The sequence below is a fragment of the Leptidea sinapis genome, chromosome 11 (genome assembly GCF_905404315.1).
Source record: "Leptidea sinapis chromosome 11, ilLepSina1.1, whole genome shotgun sequence".
Taxonomy (NCBI): Eukaryota; Metazoa; Arthropoda; class Insecta; order Lepidoptera; family Pieridae; genus Leptidea; species Leptidea sinapis.
In genome coordinates, this window is record NC_066275.1 from 4,695,276 (window position 1) to 4,711,194 (window position 15,919).

General features: G+C 33.8%; 1 protein-coding gene and 1 long non-coding RNA gene across 2 annotated transcripts in view; both read left to right on the top strand.

The window, feature by feature from the left end:
• LOC126966760 (uncharacterized) overlaps positions 1-15,919 on the top strand; it is a 211,286-nt gene that overhangs the window by 136,952 nt on the left and 58,415 nt on the right. The gene's annotated exons all lie outside the window — the stretch shown is intronic.
• Positions 11,695-14,574, top strand: LOC126966774 (uncharacterized). The gene is made up of 2 exons (XR_007729795.1): positions 11,695-13,462; positions 13,541-14,574. It is a non-coding gene; the product is annotated as an uncharacterized LOC126966774 (long non-coding RNA).

The following is a 15,919-nucleotide window of genomic DNA, read 5'->3' on the forward strand; positions in this document are numbered from 1 at the left end:
AAAACACCGCATTTACACGAAAGGAGGAGACTTATCAAATTAAATTCTGGCCGATACATTCGTCTATAAACATCAGTCATTATGAGCTTTGTCGTATTTTCGTTTCTTCTTCGTCTTGAAAGCAGCTGCAGCCGTCACAGGTGTAAAAAGTGATAGTTTTTACCTCTATACAAGCAGTACAAGTGTCCATAGAGTCTGGGTTTATAAAGAAAACTTGGCTACTACCTACTTGATCCTAAATTGGCAGAGAACTTAACATAAAATATTTTTTTGTTGAGATTACAAACACACGGTATTATGTTGCACCGATAGTATAAGATATCTGTCGCTCTCCATACATTTATTTATCGTTAACGGTGAGCAACACGTTTGTAGTACGGTAAGTTCTCTAGGGCCCGAACACCCGATACTTTGGGTCATTTACTGTATTTCCGCCCGATCAAGAAACTCGCTATAGTATTAACTACTCGGAAGAGAAAGTAACAGAGAAAAAACAACAAAATATAATAAATATAAATATTTATTATATTTTGTTGTTTTATACCTATAAAGCTAATATTATCTCTTAATTTCCCTCATTTTAAATCAAGCTATAAAAAGAAACTGTATTTTTCATTTATTATCTTCACCTTTGAACATTATTTTCAATTATTTTATAATTCAATTGAAACTTAGGAAGTGTGTAAAAGGTGTATTTATTGATATCTTTAAAACAACTCTACTTTTATCAATATGTGTAGAAGGGGTTGGTAATTTAAAATTGAAATATCTGTATTTTACAGTTTCCAATAATAATTATTATTATAATAAATGACTATATCCAATTTGGGCAGCGTTACCTCTTAGAATTCACAATGAGTAATGCCTCCTCGAAAAAAAAAATCAAATTCCAAATTTCTATATTTGATAGTAAAATATATACAAAATTACTTATTATGGAAGGAACTGCTCAGGGCTCGATAATCGCAACGAACGAATACCTTATATACGTAAACAATATGTGCAGGTTATTCAAACACGGTTCCGTATACCAGTTGCTGATGACACGTGTATAGTTGTGGCCGACACTGATATTAAAATAGCAGAAAGAAAACTTCGACGCTATGTGTCAATGGTCTCACGATGTGGGTTTAGCCATTAACGCGCAAAAAACCTAGTTAATGTGCATAGAATCCCCTCATAACAAATCTTCATATAAACCTTTGATATTAGCCCACTGTCACGACTGTCAACACAATAATACAAGTCATAACAGCACAAACTGTACACCACTGGATGTAGTGAAAGAACATATGTACCTTGGGCTAATTATAGACAATAACTTTACGTGGAGTCCTCATATACAATTTGTATGTAATAAACTAAGGTCAATACTTTCTAGATTATCAATACTTAAATACAAAATGAACTACAAAATCTTGAGACTACTATATCTTGCCCTGGCTGACTCTGTTGTTGGGTACGGGTTGTGCTGTTATGGCAGAACGTATAAAACATATTTAGAAAAAATTCATAACTTACAATTAATAAGATTACTTAAAACCATTGTGCCTAACCATGTTAAATATAAATTTACTAATAACCACCAAGAACTATTTTTCTATTGTAATGTTATGTCGATACACTCTAAAATAAGATTCGTTATTTTAGTTGTAGAATATAATAATACATATTGTAATGTTAAGAAATATGAAAGAAAAAAAAATATGGATAAGGAAACAAGCCTACCTAAATAAGTTTTGTCTACCTAAATATAACAATGTATATGGTAAAAGAACCTGTAACTATGTATTACCAAGGATTTTAAATACATTACCTAATGATCTAATAGATGTATATCTGCAAAAGAAAAATTTCAAAGTAAAGCTAAAAAATACTATCTAGAAGCTAATAACCAGGAATACCTATGATGTATATTTTTAATAATACTACTATATGTTATATTAAGTCTTAAGTAATTCAAACAATTATTGTAATGCGAACTTACCGCTCGCACATAAACCTTAGAGGATTTGCGAGTATGTCTTTATTATTATATATATTAAGATAATTTTGTTCATTGAATAAATAAAATTAATAAAATATAGCAATTTACAATTAAGCCTTATATATGTAGGTATCAGAAAACTTATTTCTACAACCCTATCTACGTGTTGAGAGATAAAACTTTATTATGCTTAAAACTAATACATAAGGTTTGTGGGGGAAAATCCAGGAAACTCGGAAAACCTGGCTATTTGCTATCATTCAATGCCTCCTCGAACTCAGCGCTCTGGCTTAAATATAGGGCACGACCGTCTACCGTGTTGATGCTACTAACTGTTAGTTGGCATTGCTGTAGTGCCAAATAACTTACACGAATCAACTAATATTGATATTATATGCTGTGTCACGTATACTTTATGAATAAAACAAAAACGACAAAATAAGTTAAGAAATTATCTATTGAATTACAATTAAAATAAAGTTACGTTTAAGAGAGTAAAAGTTAAATTCAAGAATAATTAAGGTTTGATTTTAGTATTACGATCAATTTAAAACAAGAATTACTAAAGTGGTTTAAAACAAGTTAAGAATTAAGATTATTATAAGGTCTCAAAGGTCGAAGGTAGGTTCTCATGTAGTCGCTGCAGTTGCCTTAAGCTACCAGCTGCACTCCCCTGACCTGCTTAGTACGCTGTGTGGTGCACGTGTAGGTCACAAGTGATTCCAGTAGTTCTGGTTGGTCTTTCTTCCCCAGTGGAAGAAAAAGAATTTCTTCTAACCCAGTCGTAGTGCCCCGTATGGGGTTAGATCACTAGAAGTTAGACAATTAAAATAGGTAACATAAAAAAACACAAATTTTCAAGTTGCGACGTGTCATATGACGTCAAACAGATGGCGAGCGCGCGCACAGCACACAATACTCATGCGGTTCGCACAACAGTGATAGCTGGCCTAAGTGTCTAGTGACGACTGACGACGCGGTCGCTGTGCGAGCGCGCGAATTATTCAACCGAGTCACCACGAGTCCATCACGCGGCGCGGTGGACTCGTTCCCCGCGGTGGACTCGTTCCCCGCGCTGCACCCCTCGGATCTCCGAACCGAACGCAACAGAACTTGTTTTATATTATAGATAAGTCCACTATATTTCCAAATGAAATTAGGTATAAGTTAACTAAATATAAAAGACGTAACAGTTGTTATAGCTATTTCTAATCACAGTGATAATTATATTAAATAGTATTCAATTATTAACAGTAGTTAAAGAAATGTAATTATTAATTGGGAATATCTTATGGCATTTGGTAGCGCTTGTTAACACATTAAGCTGACATATGTGTGAATTAAACATTTACAGCGAAGTGCCCAAGCACCCTATGCTTTTCTACGATAAAATTCATTTTTTTTGTTGCTTATGGTTTATGCTTATTAAAAATGATTGTCTTCTTTTTAGTTATGGTTTTCTTTAAAAGCTTGTTTTTAGTTATTTTTCAACTATTTTTTGACCCTAATTTGAACTCTCTTAGGGTTGGTAATCTAACATTATCAGAAGTTCAACCTATTCAATAAAGAAAGAAACAACCAACTTAAATGGACCAAATATGGTATCATTAGAGTATTTAGTACTTATATTTCAAGTTCAAAGATATTCTTGTTATCCTGCTGGAGTGAGTCCATAGTTACCGTGCCTTACAGAAGACGCACACAAATTGTAACTTAATGCAATTATGTAGTACAGCAAAACTACAGCAGTGCAAGCTTAAACCTAATAACCTCAATTTCCACACCTACAATTACATGGGTCTGAGCACACATGCAGTATATAAACGATCGACCTATGACACTTGAGAGACAAAGACAATAGGAGAAAGACGTTTTACAATCCCGAACATATAAAGAAACTATTTCATTAATAGTATTGACGAATCCGTGATATAAATAAAATTTTACTGTATTTTCAGCCATAACAATGCAGAATGGTAAAACAAATTTACTTGTGGATGGCTACACCTTTTACAAAGCTTACGAAACGAAGAACCTAATAAAATGGAATTGTACTTCAATACCCAAATGTACTGCGAATGTCAGTACTGACCACAATCTGGTTGTAATCAAGATCAAAACGCCGCATTCACACGACAGGAAAAACCTTCTCAAATTGAAATCAGGACGATATATACGTGCCTAATGCGAAAGAATAAAAGCGGCCACTCGACGCGGCCCCGCTGTCGCCCCTCGCCTCGTCACGTCGCGCGTGCGACACAAGCACATCTCTCCTATAACTATGTACTATGTAGTTACAAACCTACCTTGGCTTACACCGACTCCAAAAATAACAATCGTAACTAAGTTATATTAATTAGTAGTAGAAAACGCAATTAGTTTTGTGTGCATATTATACTGTTTTGGAATAGTTTTTTTGATATCGGTTGTTTTATTGTTACTTTTTATTTTTTTAATATGTGAAGACCTACTAAACGTGCTGCTCATATAGTTAGTTATGCTCTGTAGTTTTTCATTTGATATAAGTGATATGATATCCTATTTTGAATTAAAACTATTTGAATTTATATATAACTTTTGGTTAATTTTAACTTGAAATCTACATGCGTTCCTGAGAAAAAGTAAATGACAACCGGACAGATGCTCAATGAAGTGAACAAAACTACAATGATTCCTTTTTTTCTGTTACAAGTACAAAACTGTCAAATACCATCGTGATTTTGACAAGTACGAACAATTCAATACATTTGCAAAAGAAACATTTATTTAAATATACCTATTAAAAAAATTAAATTGTCTCAGTATTGCGCTTAGCGAGATACAGTCCGCTGATAGACCTACGGACGCGAATGGATACGGAACCCTATAAATGTCAGTCACCAGATCATCACTAGTCTAGTTCACTTTGCGAGGATAACATATTTCATAACTAACATTCACCATGAAGAAATGTCTGTAACCGCTTATTGGTTTTTCAGAGATAATTATGAAGAATGGTAAAACAAATTTAGTCGTCGATGGTTATACTTTCTACAAAACTAACGAAACGAAGAAGCTAAAACGATGGATTTGTACGTCACACCCCAAATGTACTGCGACAGTTATTACAGATCACAATCTGGTTATAATTAGAGCCAAAACATCGCATTCACACGAAAGGAGGAGACTTCTCAAATTAGTTTCGGGCCGATACATTCGTCTATAAGAATGTCATTATGAGCAAAGTGTTTCGTCATATTTTCGAACCGGCTACAGCTAAGGTTGTGGTCATACAAGTTTTAGATTATGTACCTACTTAATTTATTTTTAAGAAGGTATAACAATATTATTTTGCAATATAAGTATTGTTGTGACATAATATTAGCAGATTAAACACAATTTAATTGTTCAATACTAATCATAAAGTAAGTAAATAATATTGTTATACCTTCTTAAAAATAAATTAAGTTGGTACATAATCTAAAACTTGTATGACCACAAAGTCAGCGAGATTTATTTTTGTACTAGCTGACCCGGCAAACGTTGTTTTGCCATATAAAGTATAATTCACGCGATAGTTTTATAAGTAATAATAAGTAAGTAATTATAGCTGTACATCATTTTGTTCTATTGTCAATAGTTTTTGCAGCGCACGCAAAAATAGGTTTTCGATTTTACACCTTGTGTTACAAAATAGCAATTTTATTACGGATCCCTAATTTTGAAAAAAAAAAACATAACTTATAGCCTTCCTCGATAAATGGACTACCCAACACTGAAAGAATCATCAAATCGGACCAGTAGTACCAGAGATTAGCGCGTTCAAACAAACAAACAAACAAACACGGCAGCTTTATAATATTATATTATTATATAGTATAGATTTTAATACCTTCCTATTTCATTATCTTGTTTATTAAGTTTATATTGTTTTATATCTAAATATTTTAGAAAGACGTCATTAGTCTATGTAAAATAATTGTCTTTTAGTGATTATGTACAGCATCCATTGTATTAGACTTTAAGCTTATGGTAAATAAAGACCTTTATAAACTAACTAAACTAAAACAGCTTAGGTTGGAATAACGCTAGAGTCTTGAAATTTGAGAACTGTCACAGGTATTAAAAATTGACACTTTGTGGCACGTTAATTAATAATAAAATTGTCTATTAGTCCATTGAAATGTTGCATAGCTTTACATTTTTAGAGAATGCAATTTTATTTTTGGGACATGTGTGGGGGTTCAATAGAGCTTAACCCCAAGTTTATGGGGTCGCCACCCTTGTTCCCCGGCCGCCATCTTGGAAAAAGGGGTGTAAACACTTTTTTCGCGATATCTCGGAAACTGGCCGTTTTACAAAAAAATCGTTACGAAATAATTCGTAGCAAATTGTTTTGCCTACAAAAATGATATATATAATGGAAGAAAGTGAATTCGAAGATGAACATCCAAGTATGACTCCAATTTTAACTCCTGTCATTCCTGAAACTTTCACATTAGACTTTAATTTAGATTCTGAGCCCCAGCCTGGACCATCGAAGAAAAGTAGATTAGAGTAGCTTACTTAATAAGTGATTCACAAATAAAATTTGAAAAACAACAAAATTTTATGAACGATGCGGGTCTCGAAACTACGACCTCCGGCGTTCCGTGCCGGTTCTCTATTAACCTTAACCCTACGGTCGTGGGTTCGAGTCCCGCATCGTTCATAAAATTTTGATGTTTTTCAAATTTTATTTGTGTATTTATCCTAGAAGTGAGGGTTATCACTTTAAAAACATAACAAATTATTAATAAGTGATTGAAAATAATATTATGAAGTCGATGATTACCTTAAAGCGCCTACAGACTACCTCATAGATGACGGGGAAAACAGTTAAAATGAATAAGTTAAGTTGTATGAATTTAACAAAAACTTTTTTATGAATATATTTACAATAACAACTTTTGAGCGCTGAAACAGCGTTTTAAATAAATGCAATTAAAAAAAAATACAGGGAAAAATTTTCTGCAAATGATCATCTACAAGATAGGTTTGAGATAATTTTTTTGCAAAATGTATAAAAAAAAGTTATAATGCAAAACAGATTTTTTTTTTAAATATTTTGCTTATTACTTCTTTAATATTTAATTAGATTCAAAACAATTTGCTACACTTTATGTCATTACGAATTTTTTGTAAGACGCCTAGTTTCCGAGATATCGCGAAAAAAGTGTTTTCCCCCCAAGTTTTTCCAAGATGGCGGCCGGGGAACAAGGGTGGCAACCCCATAAACTTGGGGTGAAGCTTCTATTGACCCCCAATATATGTCCGAAAAATAAAATTGCGTCCTCTAAAAATGCAAAATTCGGTCCTTAAATTGTAACATTTCAATGGACTGTATACAATCTGGGATTATAAATATGAAGTTTGTAAAAAACCTCGTTTAAGGACTGCCTACGTTAGTTAGTTCTACTGCTGGCAAGGTCCGACTTTATATAACAAGGCAAATAATACATTAAATTTAATTAATAATACATATTATTCTTGTAAGAAATATTTAATAACATGGCTACTTCAACACGATTATGATGTAACAGAAAATCTTTTAGCCCCAATGTTACTATAATACAAACACATAGAGATACATATAGGTTCATATAATTTTTATCATCTTTACTAACACTGAACACACAGACAAACTGAAAAGAGAATAATACTCTCTTTGAAGTATTCATAATCATGCACAAATATATACATACACAAACATATTTTATATTTATACATGTCTCAATAATATAGACAGTAAAAAGAAATTATATAATTAGTTAAGGGGGGGGCAGGAGACTCATAGAACAGGTTCTACCTAGCTTGAGCTCCCGTCTCTCAACTGTAGTTTTAACATTTTAAAAATAAGTATAGCTTTACTATTGTAAGAAATAAAAATTAAATAAAATATATTGGGAGAAATATACGTATTTGATTTGATTTGATTATAGACAAATCTTGACCTACTAGGTTCAAAGACTGTATTGACAATGAACTTGACACATTATTTGGGTGAGATATACTTTGTAAGTTTCTAGGGCACGCGGAAATACGGTCTTATGTTGCTTTGCTAGTACAAGATATCTATCGCTGTCCATAGATTTATCTGTTTATCGTTCACACCTCCAAATACATTCATCTGATCACATATAGGGGAAACAAAATATCGATGTGTTACATTTGTTACAACATATAAAAATAATTTAAATTATTCATGAAAACATAATGTAAATATTGGTTTATTATATTTTCAGCCATAACAATGGAGAATGGTAAAACAAACTTACTTGTGGATGGCTACACCTTTTACAAAGCTTACGAAACGAAGAACCTAATAAAATGGATTTGTACGTCACAGCCCAAATGTACTGCGAATGTCAGTACTGACCACAATCTGGTTGTAATCAAGATCAAAACGCCGCATTCACACGACAGGAAAAACCTTCTCAAATTGAAATCAGGACGATATATACGTGTCTAATGACACAATAGAAATTAACTCATGGTTAAAGAACACAAAATTTATAGAAAATTATTGAAATTAAATAAAGTAATTTAATTTTCTATTGTTCTTTAATGTTGCTTAAAATAAATTTAAAATGGATTATGTAGTAGAATTTACCTATGCTATTATAATTTTGTCTCGCTTTTTATGTTCTATGTGTAATATGTCAGAAACAAATGATTTATTTAAAGCCACTGCCTATCTATGTATAGCATTACGCTGCATGTCTTAGCTCGAAAAATGGTATTTGTTAATTTTGTTATTTGAATAATGAAAATTAATTTCTCCCAGATCATTCTTATTTTTTCGGCCTTTTCAGTGCTCCACCGACCGTCCTTGCGTACGTCACTCGCGCTTGTTATTTATATAAATACTGGACCGACCGTACGCACGCGTAAATTGCTACGCGCTTTGTACGTGGACCGTCGCGGTCGGTCGAGCGCGGGCACATGCGTGCCGTCGGTCGGTCGGCCGACACGCTAACGATTAACAAAATATGAACGCGTTTAGTGCTGCATTCGGTGGACCGACTGTACGGATGTCCGTATCATCGTCGTCACTTGTACTGAAAGTGATTTCGTATTGAACATGAACAAATATCGAGTTCGACATCGCGAAGCATCAAAAATTTCATCAGAAATTCATCAAAAGTTTTGATCGAGATTCTTAAGTAATAATTTTTTCTTCATCTTCGCGATAATTAGTACTTAGTCTGGCCATAAATACTGTTATATTAGAAATACACAAAAAATTACATTTGAATTTGGAATCTGTCATTTTCAAATGATTGTTCATTGAGTTTTCTCATTTTGGCACTAATATTCTCGTTCTGTCACTTCACTTATATTCAAAGTAAAAAGAAGCGAAATTTTATATGACGAAGTAAACAATGCTCTATCCGACATCGTGTACTGGTTTAGCGCCAATAACTTATTGTTAAATAGTAATAAAACCAAGTATATTAATTTTACCGCGCCAAATGTCAAAAATGTAGATGCAAATATTTTATTAAACGGAGAGGTGGTAAAGCAGTGGAATCTGCTGTATTTCTTGGCATTACTCTTGATTCCAAATTGTAATGGGGCCCCCATATAGATGGATTGGCGAATAGGCTTAGCTCTGCAGCATATGCGGTTAAGAAAAGTAGACAGTTAACTGACATAGATACGGTGCGACTAGTATACTTTAGTTATTTTCATAGCATTATGTCCTATGGTATATTGTTGTGGGGCAGTGCGGCCGATATGAATACCATCTTTTTGCTGCAGAAAAGGGCTATTCGCGCTAATTATAACCTAGATCCTAAAGAATCATTATGAGAATAATTTAAAGAAATAAACGTTTTGAATGTTCTATATGTTCTCTTTCAGATAGATAACTTGCAATTAGCTTTAACAGTTTTGAACTAAATTTTTTAATCATGATGTCGTTATCAACCCGATCGAATACCTTCTAGAAGTCTAAGTAGGTAGGTTGGTTGCCTTGTTCTAATTCCCATGACACAAAATCCACAAGGTGGAGAAGATTTGAGCTTACTGATCGTCGTGGGAGAAACCCGTGCTGCGCTCCAGTAACGGGATACACTGCGGTAAGATTATGTCGTACAAGGTACTCTTGAAAGGTTTAGTACTCTACCAGTCTAAGCACGGCTCCTGATCTAAACTACTCTCTACTACTACTACTATACTCCATACCACCTCGTGTGACTTTAATCTGCACACCACTTTTACTCCGCAAGGCGTTAACAAATGACCAGCACTGCTTTGGTTCTGTTAACAATTGTGTTGAAATTCTGTGTACATAGTTAGAATACGCAAAACTAATATAACTTTTTATTTTACGTTGCAATTCTAAGAACATCATATCACTAATACTTTTCCATTATCTATGATAGGAAGCTTTCATTTTTATATCACAAATTACTTTGTTTGTGTAATAGACGAAAAATACTCTGTGACGTGCAGTTTTTCGCGATTTTTTCGGGACGTATTAATCAGATATTGCATAAAGGACTCCAAAAAAAAATCTGTAGAACTACGTCTTTATCACTGAAATTAGTATCCATAAGCAAACTATAAAGTTGATCAAAGTCGCCTTTTGCGAAATTCTAGTCTAAATTGCTATCTATATTTGTAGGATCAATTAAAAGTACACTCCTAAATGGGTACTCTAATTCAATCATCAAGGGAGGATGGTGAGGATTGATATTAGTGATCACCTCCTGCAGGGTAGCTGCCCTCACTCGTACGGCCTTATCCAATGTCAGTACTGGTGAGCACCAGATCTAATTTTCTCTCATCCATATTGGTCACGCTATTATATTGATAAAGATAACAAAGACTTAGAAATCAATGAAATAATTAGTTTACATTAACACTTGCGCTGTACAGATTCAAGTCTCCCAATATAATCACTTCACAACTTGAAACCATCGAGCAGAGACGCTCCAAACTATTAAAACATTCAAAGTATAGATCCTCACTAGCGCGTGGTGGCAAGTAAATAACATTTATGTACACATATTTATCAGCAACTGTGATTCTCGCGCAGAGGTCTTCACAGTGTGCTGTCTCGTAAAATCATGAATTGATTTGTCTAAATTGGTTTCTGTAATAGCATCCAATATATTTAATAATATTGTCCATTATTGTTAAATTGGTTCTAAATGTTTGAAGCTTGGATTTTAACCAACGTCCGCTTTGATAATATATTCCCAAATTGAACTTCTTTGTGGCTACATGCCTGGTACTTTCCTTACTATTTTGACCTACGAAAGGGCTGGGTCCAGAGTTTTATGCATATTCCCTGTAGCCAACTCTCTGAAGCCATTGTTTTCTCAAGTGCATTGTAGGAGACACCAAGCTTAAAAGAAGCATAATTGCCTCTAGCCTTCAAAGTATTAATAGACATAACGTCACTAGAACCACATATAGAAACAAGGTGCTTGCGAATCTGCTCTTCCGTAGTTCCGGATTTAACGTAATAAAGGTGGAGCTCTCTAGCTGTGACGTGCTAGTAGCGCTACCTTGAGTTATACGTAGACGCTTAGGTTTTACCTCGGTCCACGGTCCGTTTTCTGAGGGAAAGCTTGAGGAGATTAATCGGAATTCCCGGTGTTCGAGGCTCCTTATAGTATATAACGGTGCCCTTATTCTTTTTAATTGTTTTCTTCTCTATGGAGGCCTGGGCTGCTTCGGCGTAAGTTGCCTGAGAAATTATCTTCAGACTTCGCAGGATTAGGTGGAAGAGTACCCGATAAGAGAGAAGTTAAAAGACTTATATCACTCTTAACGATTTCCGCTTTCTTCCCTTCCATTTCTAATGTCTTTCGCCTAGTCTCCAAGGATGTTATTTTGTTAGTTAACATCGTTACAGAGCTAATTATTACAGCCTCCAACCGTTGAGTAATTTTGTTACTGATTGTATCAGTTAATTCTTCTCTTATTATGTATATATAATATTACAATTTTAGCCATTTGATAAAGTGCTGTGACTGGAGCAGTGCCGCAGTACGTCATTCGTCGTATTTTATTAATTCGCCATTATAAGTTCACTGCTAGATGCGGGCCTCTCGCGATTTACGCCACTAAAACCGATCTTCGGCAGTTCGCATCCAGCTGTTGCAAAGTACTCTGGGTATATCATTGCTCATCCTAGTTGGAGGTTTCCACTAAAGAACAGGTCGACCTCAGCGGTTATCTGATCTGTAGGTAATGTTACTAGCCCGTTGGATAACCTAATTTGATAAAAAACAAAAGTCTAAAAAGCACCAAACAAAAAATTAAAACATAACAATGTTTCAGTTATTACAATGCAGAACGGCAAAGTTAATTTATTATTGGATGGTTACACGTACAGCAGCCATTACAAAACGAAGAAGACAATAAAATGGAGTTGCAGCTCCCGGAATACTTGTGCGGCGTTTATCGAAACAAGCCACGAATTAACTATAGTTAATTCCAATATATCTCATACACATGATAGAAAAAGACTTCTTAAATTAAAAAGTGGAGCTTACGTGCGCTGTTAAATACAAGCGCGGAAAGTATGACATTACTTTTTGAGTTCCGGTTGGCCGAGGTTAAACCAAGGACCCGAGTCATGAGTGTAAATGACAATTCGCTCGTGTATCGAACGACGTTTTTTAATACAAGTGCTAAAAATATTTAGACCACAATAACTTCTAGAACTCATTCTGTTTTACAAATTTCAAACATATTTTTGTTCATAACAAATCAATATAGCTATCAATAAATACTAGTGCGGAAAATTAGAAGTTATCGCACGCAAAATAAAAGTCTACTTATTGAGCAAATGTATTACAAAAAAAAATATTTCTGATTTTGTGATTAAAGGATAGAACTCTTTTTTTTTACTTGTTTGGAGACTTTTTTAATTTATGGATATCAATAAATTTTTGGTTTAGTTGACCACTGTTTTTGCTGATCTATCACCCCGCAATTGTATCTCTTTAAATGATATTTATATTGGTGCGCTACCTATAACCCTGATAATAAAATACAACACAAGTGACTACCGTTAAACATAGACATACATAATATTTGAAAGTCTAGTTTTGGAGGCACTCTCACCTTGAGTTGCTGCTTGATAAATCGTACTGGTAACATGCGCTAATTGTAAAACGAACTGAATGTAGAGTCCAACACGCGCATGCGGCTAACACAAGATACCAAAGCAGAAAACGTACTAAACTTACAATTCATTTCAGGGCCCAAACTGATTACACTAGGTACGGGTAAAACCCAGCTTTTGTACCAAGGATACACTTACTTCCTTCATTATTCTACAAAAATGCATAACCGTTGGGCTTGCACGACATACCCCAAGTGTAAGGCAACGCTGCGGATAAATGATCAATTGGAAATACTTAATGGCAATAGTCAACATGGTCACGATAAGCCTAGACTTGTTCAACGTAGTGATGGATACTTTATCAAGGTGTAAGTTTGTTATAGTGCGGTTATATTTGTTGATTTTAACAGCAGTACACATATATCTCTAATCATTTCTTCCTATAGTACAGGTAGTGCAACTACAATCTTCACATGAAAAAACTATATACTAGGATACTAGTGCTTGTATCGCTGTAAAACGTGGACCTTTACAGAAAAAGTCAAACAGAAGATTGCTATTAATAAAAGAGCAATGGGAAGAAGTTTATTAAAAATAAGGAAGATAAACACAGTAAGCAGCGACAGGATAACACGGAAAACCGAGATCACCGATGCACTCACACATGCACTGGTGCTTAAATGGAAATAGGCTGGATATATTGCACGGTGTACCGACAGGAGGTGAACTATTACACGTTGGAAGGGTCCAACATCAGGAAAATAAAATAAAGGAAGACAACTGAAACAGTGGGCTGATGGCATAGCACAGTCAGCAGGAAAACAATGGATGCAGAAAGTTGTGTATGAAGTTGGAGGAGGCCTTTATCCAATCTGGGATCCATATCTCAAGTATCGTTAAAATAACAATTGTACTAACAACCTAGATTTAGCAAATAATACTAATAAAAAGTAACAATATTTCAAATGTACACTTTTTATAAAGATATGGAATAAATGCCTATTTTACTATTATTAAAGTACAGATAATAAGCTGTTGAAAAAAATTGTCTATGATTTGAAACTTATATTGTTGGTATCGAAATAAGGGTTGCTTTATAAATTATTACATACAGGATCTACGGTGGTGCAGAATCTGCATTGGTGTGAGTTAATTTCTCACTCTACGGCTATTTGAGGGCTAAAGAAGTTATTTCATTAGGCTTACTTAAAGTTATGAATGAATTTTGCGAACTCTTTCTTCCGTGCTTAGATTTGTTGACAATACCATCAAATTTTGATGGAAATGTAAATAAATTAAAATTGTATTTACTATACTCCCTTTTGAAGCGACCAACACCAATTACAAATACATATTCGTGATAGGGTTTGTAATAAATATTGTATTATAACTATAAAGTTAAGTACAAGTTTATCTAGTGCCTTATTTTTCGCTCTCTGTTATGATTTTCTTCAAATGAATATATATATTAATAAGATAATTTGTTTTATTACTGTGACCATCAGCACTGGCCATTCCCTGACCATATTTAAATTCTAAAAAAATTTAATGTTCTTCATAGATCTACTTATTTTTTATTTGGAATAAATGAAAAACATTTGTTACAGTAATAGGTGTTCAATAGGTATTTAATTGGTGTATACTTGAACATAATATTAAGATTGTAAAAATTATGATTTATTTTTGGAAAACTGATAAATTTATGACTTGTCTTATTACAGGAAAACTTATACAAACGTCAACAGGTAAAATAAACTTAAAATTCAAGGACCATTACTACACCAGAGTGCCAGGCATTGAATATAAGTGGAGATGTGTGCGGACAGGCTATTGCTTCTCGTCTATACACGTCGATGATCTCCTCAATGTTGTCAAGGCGGGTCGCCCACACAATCACGATCCTCCTGTTTATATTGAGAGGAATGGCTTGTATATTCGCGTTAGATATCCTAATATTCATTAAATACTTTCTTTGTTGTTGTATGTATTATGTGACTAACGATATTGTTATTTTATTTGTGTTTTTAGCATCAATGTTATTTTGTTTTGACGACTGAAGCTATAAAGTGATCTCATTTTCTTCTGTTTTCAATTTGGTTTAAATAAATATTACGTAGTCTTAACACACTTTTGACTCAGTTATTATTTTATAGTCGCAATATGTTTGGTTTGAGAAATCACAAACAAGATCATTTGTTGTTATATAAACATGTTTTATCTGTTCATCCATCATTAGAATATTACATTGTTTTGTATTCAAGACGGTCAATCTGCTAGATTTAAAGTGGTATTTCTAATCTTCTTTACTGATAACGACTTACTAACGTCCATTTGAAACACGAATACATTTTGCAGAAAGCTATTGCGATACTTCATAAAGCATCAAAAAAAAACATAAATGAATGGTTTTTTGCCAACAGGTGACAAGAGCAAATTCTTCGAAAATGTAAATCTGCAGATCTACTCTTGAAATCAACAAATAATATCAGCTAGTCTACCATGGTTTTTGTACTGACTACTACCATAAGGTCTCGTTCACAACAAACGACTAACCTATTTAAATTTAAATTTTTCTATTTAACCAGATATTTCAAAGCTTACATCTAAAAATCTCATTTGTAGAAGCTTTTCGAAATATGAATCCGAGACACGGAATGTATTTGCGTCTCGGATTAGCGTAGTGATTTTGTATTTACCCAAACTTACTGATTGAAAATAATATATTATCTTGCAGTTGAACTAATAAGGACAACAGAAAACCAAATTTACCTCAGGTACAAAGGATACTGTTACTCAAAACAAACGAATAGCAGCTCTCGTTGGCG